The sequence below is a fragment of the Prosopis cineraria genome, unplaced genomic scaffold (genome assembly GCF_029017545.1).
Source record: "Prosopis cineraria cultivar Desert tree isolate PC_DT_omini unplaced genomic scaffold, ASM2901754v1 PC8, whole genome shotgun sequence".
NCBI classification, from domain to species: domain Eukaryota; kingdom Viridiplantae; phylum Streptophyta; class Magnoliopsida; order Fabales; family Fabaceae; genus Prosopis; species Prosopis cineraria.
The window spans coordinates 11,251,311-11,265,708 of NW_026555339.1; positions in this window are offsets into that span (position 1 = coordinate 11,251,311).

Consider the following 14,398-nt stretch of genomic DNA (forward strand, 5'->3'; position numbering starts at 1 on the left):
AAGTTTGTACTCATATCACGTTAATATAAATACAACTCTAATTAAATAAGATATTTTACAAAAACTAAAAATGATCCTAATTATACACACAAGGTGTAAAAAAAAAAGGTTTAGTTTTATAGCACTTAAATTTCTCAAAGAATTAATAATATCACAGTTGTTAACTGTAGGGATACTAAGGTAACCGAAAAAGTCCAGTTTTACCATGTATTTAGCTTGAAAAAAATATTTGCATAAATAACAACACGATTTCTTTAATTAATACGAGTATAATTGTAAAGTTGGGATGCTTTTAACAAATAAAAGAACATAACCGTTTTTCTTCAAACACATGAAAAATATTTAAAACACTTTTTTAATAGAATTGAATGCGGGAAATTATCACACATCTTACTTAATTATATCTATAGACTTAACAGTACGTATGACATTTCGCATAGATATTGCATAATAAAATTGTACTTATCTATCATAGACACACAAGCCAAAATGCTATACACACACACACATGTATGAAAACATCACATAATTCACACACATACATATATAAAAGTACAATAACAGTCTATACATACATACATACATACCTCGTGAAGAATTGCATCAGATACACACAGTTTTCTGGTATGGGTAAGATCAAGAACAAGCCTTTCCAATGAATGTTTCAAAGAAAAATTAGCGATTTCATGAAGTGTCACGGTCGCAGATTTAAGAGAAGGAAAATTGCTTTTATCATTATCATCACCCCCAGATAAAGAATAATATTTCAAAGGAATATTTGTTGTGCTCCAATGAACTAGCAAGAAATCTTCAAGATTTGGCATATACGAAACCCCAAGAGACACATCATGATCTTCTGGTTCATGTTGTGCTGTCGTCGTTGTCTCAAGATAAAGAAGATTCCACGTCACATGCAAGGTTATGAGTTTTGGTGCTAAAACTTGAAGGTGCATAAAATGAGCATCAATGGTGAAAACCCTAAGAGACGAGCTTATTATTCTGAGTATTGTTGAGGGAAACACAAACACACCAGTGAGATTCAGTTCTTCTAATCTCTCACAGCAAGTTGAAACCCATTTTCCAAAACTTTGGTCCAACCAAACAGGGATATCATCAAGAGTTAAAACCCTAAGATGCTTCAAAGAGCCATAATGGGGAATCATCAATGAAGGCATCTGATAGTAGTAAAAAAATTTTGTATCAGGATGAAACTCTAAAATCAGCTCTTGAACATTCAAATGCAAGGCCTTTTCAAACCATTGAAGAAGATGTGATGAAATGAAGTCAGATACTGGAACATATAGTAAATGTTCTTTCATGATCAAGCGAAGCCTACGAAACTCGCATGTGGTGTTTGAATTCTTGCGAAACTCTAAGAACTTATCGACAAACTTGATAAATCCGACATCGTTTGGAACATTTTGTTCGAAGTCAAGAATTGGAGAGTAAGAACATAGAGTAAGAAATCTTTTGGATGTCACGCTTAAACGAATGACGGATTTTAAAGTATCAACACGAGAGAGGATTTCATTGACGAAGAAATCGTCGGATAAGAGATCAAATAAAGGACTTTTGGAGGAGCGTTGATTCTTCATGGTTATTACACAAATATAAGAGATTATTATGAGAAATCTCCGATTAATTGTGGTGTTGAGAATTTGATTATAAGAGAATATATATAAAAAAGAGGGAGAGGAAGGTACTGAGTTTAATTTGGATTAGGAAACTAAGGGGTTTTTTTCTTATTTTAATTTAGAAATCAGATTGCTTATTTAAGTTTTGGATGGAATATGTTATCTTAACTTCTAAGATAAACTTTATATTTTACTTGGATTAACTATAGGAAAATTTGAAAAGTATATATGTTTAAAATACAATAAAAAATAGTTAGTAAAAAAACTAACATCTGATATATTATATCTTATAACTTAATTTGGAGATTTTTTTTCAGGGTTTAAAATAAGTTGATTATAGTATATCCAAAATTAATAAATAATTAATTTTTTTCTCTAAAAGATATTTAAATCCCGAGACTTAGAAATTTAGATGAGAATTATAAACAGATATCTTCCTTATCTTTACCGAGAAAACCCTTTTGAAGTAGATAAATATTTAGATTCAATTAAAAAAAGTTTAATTTAATCCTATTCTTCTTTTATTTTTTATTTTTGGAATAAAAGCGCAAGCCTAAGCTTGATAAGGAGTTTAATTAATCCTACTCCAAGTAGGCATGTGTCCAACGACATGCCAATGTCCTCAATCCAGAGTAGGGGTGTGTTTGGATATTTATTGGATAAAATTAATTGTGAAAAATTTGATTAGTGTGACTAATTTTGAATATATCTGATCATGCTGCTTGGTACAATTGATTTAAAAAACTTAGTCATAAAATTGATTTTAAATATAATTGAAAAACATAACTGAAAATTAGATAAGATCATGGTATCCAAAAATACCATCACATGCCAAAATTAATTACAAACTTATCAAAATCATAATTTTTTAAAAATATTTAAACATCCTTATTACAAAATCATAATTTTTTTAAAAAATATCTAAATATCCTTATTACATGCTAAAATATATTAGGAACTCAAAATCGTGATTTTCTCAAAAATATTCAAAGTCGGAATTGGAAAAGGGGACACCGCTCATGTTGAGACCAGAGAAAAGCTCTCACTGCCCAAGAAGAATCTAGAGAGGGAGAGAAAACTTACACAAAGATAAGAATGAAATTTTCCATTAATTTAAAGAAACCATATGACATTTCACGTTAAAAGAAACCGACAGACGAGTAAATTATTTTAACAAGTAACTATACGAAGAAAAGCAAGTAGTCATTATTTTTTTAACTGTCAATAATATTGAAAATAACAAGTCTACGCATTTACAAACCACAATGCTAGAGGCAAATGACAAGCAAGGGCATTTTTTTGTTTTTTAACAAGCAACGTATCTATTTGGAAAAAATTAATAATAACTGAATAGAAAGTAACAAATCTTTACATTCAAACCACTATAGGGATTGCATTTTTTCTGTCTACTTACAAGGGTTATTTTCATCTTTTCTCCTTCGATCATATTTGCATATCAAATCTCGATGAATTCAAAATTGTTCGTTAATTTTCGCAATTAATGTGCCCTCGTTGTCTTTAGACGTCATTTTCCCACTAACAATTAACTCTTTAAGAATTATTTGTTTTCTCTTTAAAAACAAACATACCACCATCAAAAAAACTATCAACACATGAACAAAGCACAGATCTTAGAAGAATATAGAGATTGTCGGAGATAAAACTCGCACAACGGCAAGAGATGAAGTTTGCTAGCCAGTAATTGTCATGAATTTCTCTATAGAATATATATTATAAATAAATTTTATTTCATTTTAAATAAGCCAAAACAATAGCTTGAAAAAATTGTAATTTTAAGAAATCAACGTTGAGTAAACAGTCATCTTCTCCAATGCTAACACTACTAAAAAAAATTATATATAGCACTTTTTATATAGCGGTTATTAAAAAATTGCTACACAGTTGAAAAGGGATTAAAAAAAAAGATTATATAGCAATTATTTTAAAATAACTGCTGCTAATATTGAACCTATATAACAGTTATTTCAAAGAACTACTATATAGTTTCTGTCTCTTTTTAAATTTCTCATAACACTGCAAAAAAGTATGTGTGCTCATATTATTTTCATATTTAATATAATTATTTAGATAATTATAAGATATTTTTCAAGTTTCAAATTATTTGGATAATTATATAGATCATTACTCTTTTGCATGATTTGTGAGTAAATTTAAGTAAAGACATAACTTTTGGTTCCCATAGTTTGATCATGTTTTGGTAAAAAGCCCAATACTTCTTTTCATTGTTCCAAATTTCTATAATTTTTCTCACTTGCAATGTTAGTCCTCCTATTTTGATGTAGCACCAACAGTATTAAGTATGCTGACATGTCATTAATTGTGCTAACTAGGATGCTTCAGTGTCAACATGTTGATGAGGTGGCATGCTACTTCAGCAAAAATGACTTCAAAATCAGGCAAAATAATATGGAATCTTGGTCATACAAACGAAAGTAAAACAAAGGCAAAACTGAAATGACGAAAAAGAAAGAACCTGAATGATGAAAAGCAAGCCTCCGTTCAATGCGATCTGTGTCATGGTATTTTTGGACATATTTAAAAATAGAGAAAGTAATAATGTAAACGGAAAAAATTATAAAGACTTGGAACAATGAAAAAAAGGTATAAGAACTTACACTAAAACATAGCCAAACTATAAAAACCAAAACTTATGTTTTCCTCCAGTTTAAACTACATAATTTCCACATTGATTTTTTTGAGCTAAGATTATTTGTAATTAGAAATTTGAAAAAAAAAAAGATTTCTCTAAACTTAGCCTTAAAATTTTTTGGGCTTATTCTAATTGGCTTATTAGGCTTGACCTGAATTTACCAAATCATGTATCATGTGCATATATGATATATATAGACATAATTATATATTTCACGAATAACATGGTATGTGACATTATTCACCAAAAGCTAAAACGTACTGTGACATCATATTTTTGTTTTTGTTCTGAATTACATTCTAAGAGTTTCAACTCATGATCTTTAAGTACCAATATTTTACTTCAGCTAGCCTTGCAAGTTATACACGACTTAGACAAATATATATATATATATATATATATATATATTTGGTTTTAAACTGAATGGTCTCGTTTGGGTTATCTTGGTTTTTCACTATTGGGATAGGAAAGCCGAGTAATTTTATTTTTTTAATTTAAAAATCAACTTACTCATTTAATTAAGCTGATAATTTGATTTGTTAATGAAATATTATCTAGACTTTTTAAAATAAATTACAAATTTCATTTAGGTCATGTTTAGATTGGTAAATTTGGATTTAAAATCTCATATTTTAAATCTCAAATTTAAAATTCATGTATTTTAAATTCATACACATATTAGATAAATCCAAATGCATAAATTTTTAAATGCTCAAACAAAGGATTTGGCAGCATTAAGATAATTATATGGTAGTTTCCCAATTATTTTGGGTAGTGTTTGGATGTGTGGATTTGAATTTAGATTTTAGTTTAGATTTCAAATATCATATTTAAAATTCTTTATTTGAATAGTTTAAAAAAACTTCAAATCAAGAAGAGAGAAGAGTTGATTTTAGAAACAAAAAAAATTGAGAAAGATGCGTTTGCATCTATTTTTCAAATCATAAGAAACGTGAACGGAAAATGAGAAAATATATTAGAATTAAAGAGATGTCAATAGTAAAAATACGAGAAAAAAAATAAGATGATTGAAGTGACTGAATTTCAAATGATAGAGTAATAATTGAAATTATAAAGAAATTATAATAAGAAACAAGATTGTCTAAATTTTTGTGTATCCTTGGTCTAAATTCAGATTTTTATTAATCTAAATACATCATTCAATTATTTAGATTGTTTGAATGGGTCATAAATTTTTTAATAAAACGCTTTCTGGACATTTTTTAATAAATTAAAAATTTTATTTAAATAATAATCATTTCAGACTTCAAATTATTTAGATAATTACATTCTTTTATGAATATTGTAAGTTTCAATTCCAACTTACGCCTGCGTTTGAAATTGATTTTTTTGAATTCAAATTATTCGAATTAAAAAAGTATAAAGTATCTTTAAAATAATAGAAATAGTTAAGAAGACAAGTATCTTATTCGTATCTTACTCACGAGATTTTCTGATAAATAATTCATTTTATCAACTTAAAAATAAATTTATTATATTTATCTCCAAAAATAATTAATATAACTTGGCCAATTATTTTTTTTCCGAGAACTAAAAGACATTTTAATTTATCCCGAATTGAAAATAAGTGGAAAAACACAAAATTTATATGAAAATATTGAAATTAATTAAAATATATCTATCTTATCTGAAACAAGAATAGATCTTTTGAAGTACATACGTATTTACTTTCAATTTAAAAAGAAACAAAAAAAAAGTTTAACCCTATTCCAAACATGAATCTCTCTCTCTCTATATATATATAGATACATATACCCATTTGTTAAGGAAAATTTCAAGAACATTCACTAAGTTCACTAAGTATTTACAAAACTATGCGCAATTTGTCACCTTTTGAGTCTATGTTAACAGAAGCAAACTTAGCGAACATGATGATGATTGAAGAAAACACAAGAAAGCGAGAGCACAGGGAAGAAGAAAATAATAAGAAACATCATGAAAAGATGAAGAAGATGACGATGATCAGAGAAAAGTCAAGAAAGCGAGAGCACAAGGAAGAAGAAAATCATGAGAAAGATCAAGAAAAGATGAAGATGATGATCAGAGAAAAAACAAGAAAACGAGAGCACGTGGAAGAAGAAAATGATCATAAGAAAGATGCTAAGAAACAGAAGATCATAGTTGAAGATAAAGATGGCAATCTTGAAATTATTTTGGATCCAAAGAAGGCAGAGCATGTTGCTGCAATGAAGAAACGGTTTGAAGCTACAATTTTGAGAGCTAAGTTGAAGCAACTCGAATGTGAAGAGATGATGAAAAAGTTCAAGAATTCTAATAAATTTGCTTACAAAAAGTATCATGAGCATCAAGATCCAGATCTAGAGAAGTGAGATAGTAACAAAATGTTATCTTTTATTTTAAATTTTATTTCCTAGTATCAGCAAGAATGTCTTTTAAGAGTGTACCTGTACGAAGTTCCGTTATTCTCTATTCCTATTTTCTTGGTCTGCATTGCTAAACCGTAAATGCATTAATGGCAGATCACTTGATCGATTGCCTTCGTGGTCATGATGAACCTCTTTTTTTTGGCCTTGTCTGTTATTACTTGAGCTTTATTATATAAGTGTTTATCTGCAAGCATGGCTTCTTATTGTTGAACATTATCCATGCCTAGCTTCTTGAACATTATCCATGCCTAGATTAGATATCTGTGCTATTTTTGCAGCATGAAACGTATGAAATTCATTCTTTCTAGTTTTTAAAGGAGTGAGTGTCATTTTTTTTTAAAGAATGAATCTTTATGTAATTTTAACAACAATTAAGACAAAACTCAATATATATATATATATATATTGCAGTATTTTGATTAATATTTTGTATATAAATTGCAGCTGAAGAATTCATTGATTGATAAAATTGTAATAAAATTTTTAAACAATTTTTATACTACTTTTGAAATATTTATTAAATTTAAATTTAAATTAATTATTTGTATTAAGGAAAAATATAAGAGTTAGTCCTTATATTTTTTAGCATACTTCGGTGTAGTCCATATTTTTAGAGTTGTTCTATGAATCATGCAAGCTCGTTATAGTGTGCATACATTTGAAGCCCAAAACAGGACCAGACCTTCTAAGCGTGAGTGGATTTAACAAATTCAATAGAAAAATTAATCATTTTAAAATGAAAAATGAACAATTTCAATGTAAAAAATTTGTAACTTTATTTATTATGATAACAATGGTTTCAATAAAAATAAGTTAACTCTTGTAGAAAAATTAACCACTTCAATATGAGAAATGCCCAACTTCAGTATGAGGAATTTGCAACTATTTTTACCATAATAACAACACTAAAAATAAAATCAAGTAAAGCTATGTGCACAAACAATTCCTTCCAAAAAAATAACTATTTCAGTATGGGCAATGAACAACAATATTATGGGAAATTTGCCACTTTTTATTATGATAACAACATTAAAAATAAAATTAAGTAAACAAATAATTTTGGTAGGAAAATTAACCACTTCAATATATGAAAAATGAACAACTTCATTATAGAGAATTTGCAAATGTCTCTTAACTAGCTTAAACCTCTAAGGATAATTAGGTAATTTTAGTTTGTATTTTAATTTCATTTCACTACCTTTGGTCTGCAATGAAATTTCTAACTTTAAAGGGCTCACTTTTTCATTATGTTTGGTCAAGTGATCTAAACTTAAATTTTCCCAACCAACTGTGGAGAGTGTAGAATCTACACGAGAAAAAATCCCAGTGATGAATAAATCATCAGGTGGGAGATCAAAAGGGCTTTTCTAAGAGAATTTATTCATGTCTATGCAAAACATAGATTGTGTGTGTGTTGCGAAGATCGATTGTGTGGCGTTGAAAAGTAAGAGAGGAGGAAATTTTCCTTCTTGTTTAGGTGTGTAAACTAAATAGAGGAAGGTTTGACTTGGGTAAGAAAGGCTATGTTAGGTTGTCCACCTTTTAATGAATCAAAGCATAGAAATGAAGCCCAATAAAGTGGGAAATTTATCAGAAATAAAACTTGAACTGAATGTGTAATATTCTCATTCTATGCTTTTGGAGGGAACAGGTATTAAACTGCGTCATGCAAACTAAACTTATTCAGGTGTGCTTCCTCCCACAAAAGTTTTATTATATTTATTTAAGCTTTTAAAAATAATCAGAATCTAAAAAAAAATATTTTTGATTATTTTAATAAACTACTTTAAATAGCTTTTAAAAATAATTTAATACAGTAGATAAGAAAGAGTGTTTTAAAGAGATAGAATATATAAAGATATTATAAAATTTTAAAATAATATAATAATAAATTATTTTTATAAAAAATCAAGGAAGATATTATAAAATTTAAAATTAACCAATTAATAATCATTTTTATAATAATAATAAATGGTTATTAAATCTCTATAAAATAAATCTCTTTTTATAAAATCTCTAAAATACATAAAAATCACTTACTTTTTAATTTTAAATAAACAAGCCCTTGATTTGAAAATCAGACTGCTTATTTGAATAATTATCTAGATCATTTCACTCTTTTGTATGGATTGTAACTTGAGTAAATTAAAATTACAATTTCCGCAAGGGTTTTAGATTGATTTTTTGAATTAAGATTATTTGAAATGAGAAATTTGTGAAAAAATTACAATTTCTCTAAGCTGGTCTTAAAATGTTTTAGACTTATTCTAATACTTATCAAGGTGACTAGTACCATAATACTAGCCCCCCTAATGACATATTGAACTCTCTCGGTTTAAAATTTTTAATTTACATTTATCAAAATAAACAATTAATTTTGTTAATATTGCTGTCCATCACTAATTTGGATAATCCATATTCAATATAAACAGTCCAAATTTAATATTAAAAATTTTTATAACAAATTTGAATTAAAATTTCTGGATCAAAAAATTAAAATTATTTGAATTAAAAAAATTAAAAAAATTATTTTTAAAATAATAAAAAATAGTTACAAAGACAAATATCTGATTCTCATTATCTTACTTAAGAGATCTTTTAATAAATTTGACTTTACCAACTTAAAAACAAATTGATTATATTATGTTCAAAATTAATTACTATAACTTGGCCAACTAACTTTTTCGAAAAAGATATTTTTATGTGATCCCGAGTTCAAAATAAGTTGAAAAATACAAAATAATTTAGATGAAAACATTGAAATTAAAAGATATCTTTGGTAGTTAAACTAAAAGATATATACCTTGCCTGAAACGAGAAAATCTTTTGAAGTAGATACTTTGAATTCAAAAAGGAACCAAAAAAAAAAGTTTAATCCTTTTCCAAACATGAATCTCTCTCTATATATACATATACCCATCATGATCCTTGTTTAGAAAATTAAAATTTGAAGAACATAGATGTGTACCCTGAATATTTTAGAAAATACCATAATCTATCACCATTTAACTACATGCTAAGAGAAGTAAATATGTGCGATGATATTAAGTCGGAGATGATGAAGGGAAAAAAACCAAGAAGGCGAGAGCACGAGGAAGATGAAACTAATCATGAGAAAGATGCTAATGAGAAACAGAAGATCATAGGTTGAAGATAAAGATGGAAATCTTGAGATTATTATGAATCCAGAGAAGGCAGAGCATGTTGAGGCAATGAAGAAACGGTTTGAAGACACAATTTTGAGAGCCAAGTTGAAGCAACTTGAATGTGCAGAGATAATGAGAAAGTTAAAGGGCTCTAATAAATTTGCTTACAAGTACTATGATCACGATCAAGATCTTGAGAAGTGATGAAATAATTAACATGTTATATTTTATTTTAATTAATTTTAATTCCTAGTATCAATAGATGTTTTTGGCAGTAACGCTGATGTCAAAACTCATACCCAGGAGAGCAAGAATTTATCTATGAATAAGATGTCAAAATATTCTGTTTATTTATTTTTGAAGTGTTTTAAATAAAATATAAGATTTCGGCATTATATATAGTGTTATTTTAAATACTAAACATTCTTATACTTCTGATAATTTTATTTTAAAATTCTAGTAAAATAGAGTTTCGAGGGTGAGTGGTTGGGGGTGAACATTGTGGCATTTATTTTGTTATTTTAATGTATTTTTAGGATTTCAAAAGGTATACTTAGCCTTAATATTCTCCTATCAAACCAAAATAAATGAATCTTAGAGTGTTAATAATATTAATATTAAGAATTTGTTATGAAATAAATAAAATATAAAAGATTTACATGTTTTAATGTAATTGAAAACAAAAACTTTAAGTAAACAATGTTAAGTATATACTCCTTTCATCTAAAAATGTAAAGCATTTTTTAAGAAGTTAGATGTTCAAAAATGTAAAGTATTTTTAACCTTTCGAGGAGTAATCATTACTTTTTTTTTTCAAAAGTGCCCCTATTGATAGTAACTTTATATTTATTATAGGGTATTTAATTAATAGGAGTAAATATGAAAATATAAGATTAGTCTAAAAGTAAGTAATAACTTTATTGAAGTGTTCGGTTAAAAATATTTTATATTTTTTAACGAAGAGAGTGTAATTCTTCTTAAGATATGTAGGACCAAGACATTTTTGCTAAGGAATGAATTGCAAATATAGATTATTACAATTACTTAGTGTTTGAGGGAAAAAATAATTTGATCCCTAATATATTAGATTTGGGGATGAAAAAGGATAATATGATAATCGGCCTGTATTATATAAAAAGAATTAAGGGAATGCATCATTTAAGCTTGCACAGTTCCCAAAGTGCAGTTCTAATTCCCCCATTCCCCTTAAAATGCATGGTGATGTGTAAGTAGAACAATGTACTATGATTTATTATTTTCTCCTTTAAGACATTTTTAATTAATTTATGCTTCAACAAGTTTGTTAATGAGATTTAAAATTACATATTATTTTCACAAAGTATACCATACTGGCCTTTACTTTGATTTCAATGTTGATAAATTAAAATTTATTATGTCTCTTACCAATTACTTGATTTATTTTTTTAAAATTTATCCTTGATTTTTATGGCCTTGCTAAAAATTCGTTGAAGTTTTGTTAAATGCATATCACGTTTTAAGCCTACATTATAGTTCTGATAAAAAAAAAATTTCATTATAGTTGTGCCTATTATACTATTAAAATGAATTATTTAATTAAACTTTTGTATATTGTGATGAATTGTATAAATATTTTTTATATAAGTTGGTGGTATATGGTATTTTATTATTATGATTGATTTAATAGAAAAAATCATGTATTAATTAAACTGATGAGTATATAGAATATAGGCTACCAATATTTTTTTTTCCCGGAAAAAAAAAAAGGAATGTGGAAAGCATTACTCATTTAACAAAGGGGAAGCACTTCCTCAGGAAAGCGCTAATGTTTGTGTGCGTACATAATAAAACAACTCAAAATTAATTGGCTATATAGGAGTTGATTTGGTTTAACTAGAAGTCTCAATCTCAAGTCTTGGGTATATGATGGTCATTAATTCCTCGTGAAAGATATGCCCTCAAAGAAGTACTCATAAGCTGCCAACTAAATTAATTTAAGTTAAATATGGATAACACTATAACGATTGAAAGGAAAAATAATAATAAAACAAGGGTTAGCACTTCTTTTAAAAAGCACTATTGCTTGACTCACCATTTCGTAGCCTTCCTTACCTTTATAAGCAAAATGCTACTTTTAATTTTATATATCATTGGATCTTACAGCATTTAATAAATGCTATGAAAAAAGGTCAACAAGAGCTTTTTTAGTAGTGATGATATTTTAAAATGATATCTTATATTATGAAATGAATATATCTATTAATGAGTAAAAGGAATTTAAATATGGAATGGCGTATGTATATTTAAGGGGACCAAAATCATCTAACTAAACAAGTACTCCTCCAAGCAGGAAATTTAACAAAAACCTCTCGCAATCATTTGTTATATATCAAAATTGATGTCTAATTTTCATATTGTTAATTACCAGAGATAATAGACCAAATAAAAATTAAGTTTAACCAAAGTCTTATTGTCATTGTGAATATTATTATTATTTTTCTATCTCTTATCTTGCCAATCTTATCATAAAGAGAGAGAAGAGCGTTGTTTTTTTCCATTTTTCTCTTCTCTGTCATTTTTTCTCTTTCTATTTTTTTTTTCCTTCCTAATTTTCTTTTCGTCGAAATAAACTATACTGTAAAATGGGAATCACTTTGAGGACCAGCTGATATCTACTGGGAAAGGCAGTTAATGGAATCTGCATTTACTTTGTTCGGTTGTGGAAGTTATTGAGTGCGACTCTACTTTGTGGGCCATTACATGTTCTCACAACACAACCAACATGTTGCGATATAATTACTTATCATCGAGAATTACATCTAAATAAATAAAAGGATTAATATTTTATAACATGATAAATCAATATTTAAATTCTTGTTAAGAAAAGTGCCCCAGATTGTGCCTTGGATATTAGGATATATGATTGTCTTTAATGTGTGAATGGATGGATTGCTAGGCATGTTCTCCATAATCAAACGCATTAGTGCTATAGGATAAAAAAAATAAAGAAAATCAAATTGCATGTTTTTCTCTTTTATTATAAACACAAAATAATACTCATATGAAGTCTACGCTGTTGAAGAAAGAAGTTATAGTGGCTTAAACACAAAATTTTAGATTTAAATAATTTGTGTGAATGCTGATTTTTTAATTCTATTAAATTACTTTAACCCATATTATTTGTTCCACAAGTCAAATAAATCAATCTCTTGATCAAGTGGGTTGACTGTTTAACTCACCATATTTAAAAAAATTATTAAATTTCGAAAAAATCTGAAAATTCTTTATGTAAAAGATTGTTTCTTTATTTATATTGTAATAATTATTGTAATTATAATGTAAAAGAAGGTTTATTTATATGTTGGAGATATATTGCTATGTTAGCATTGGTAATGAAACTATATATTATTATAAGAAATTTTGGAATGTCAGTGAAGTTAAAGAATTTAAGAATTTTGTATCTTGCTTATATTGTATTGTTTAATTTTGAAGAATATAAGGCAATATCATATAATTTTTCTATGTATATTTTCCTAGTATGAAATGGACAAAGTGAATACTCAATCACGAATTTTTTAATCTATTTTTAATGTTTAATTTAATTCTCTTAAAAAATCAAATATAATAAATTAAGATTTTATATTTAAATAGGTAAGTTGAATCTCAAAAACTCACCGAAATTATAACATGACTCTAAGTTCAAATAATACTTAAAAACTTATAAATTATTTATTAACAAGGCCTTTTTATTAATAGTAAAATTTAATATTATAATTTTATAAATTATGGGTTAAATTTTTATTAATCCAGTCAACAATGTTGGTAAATGAGTGTGGACTTTGATTTTGTGTCTCCCTATCAACTGCACCGTAAACTGCACCGTAATACTCAGGAGACAGCTGCACATGCATTTTTATTACTATTAAAAAATGATGTGGCGAGAAGACGAGGCATAAATAATTACTCATTGCATATAAAAATGTACCCTCTTTCCTCCTCTCTGTATATAAAATATTTTTAATTAAATTATATAAATTAATAAAAATTAATTATGTAATTAAAAGCATGACATCATTTTAATTTTACTATTAATTATTATAAATTAAAAATAAATTTTTTTCAAAATAAATTAATAAGAATATTTATTTTACTTATTTTGAATTGAATTTTACTTCAGTAAAGTAATCATTTATTTTTAAATAATAATTATATCCTAAAATAATAAAAATAATTTATATTTTAAAATATTTAATCCTTTGAAAAAATGTTATATAGTATTTTTTTTTTTAATGTGACGTGAAACTTGAAAATGACGCGCACATTAATTTTTTTGCCCAAAAGAGACATAAAAAAAAAAAAAAGGCAGGTGCATTGAAGAGCTTCACCAATCAGTAGCTTTGGCCTTTCCTCACGTGTTTGTGTTTTGGATTTCGTGTTTTACTTTGGCACTTTACGGACACCGACTTGAACTGTGCGGCTCACAGCTCTTGGGACCTCACCGCCACTCGTCCCTTTCTTTCTTTTTTCCTCGTCTTATTTTTTTATCTTTTTAGTTTTGGG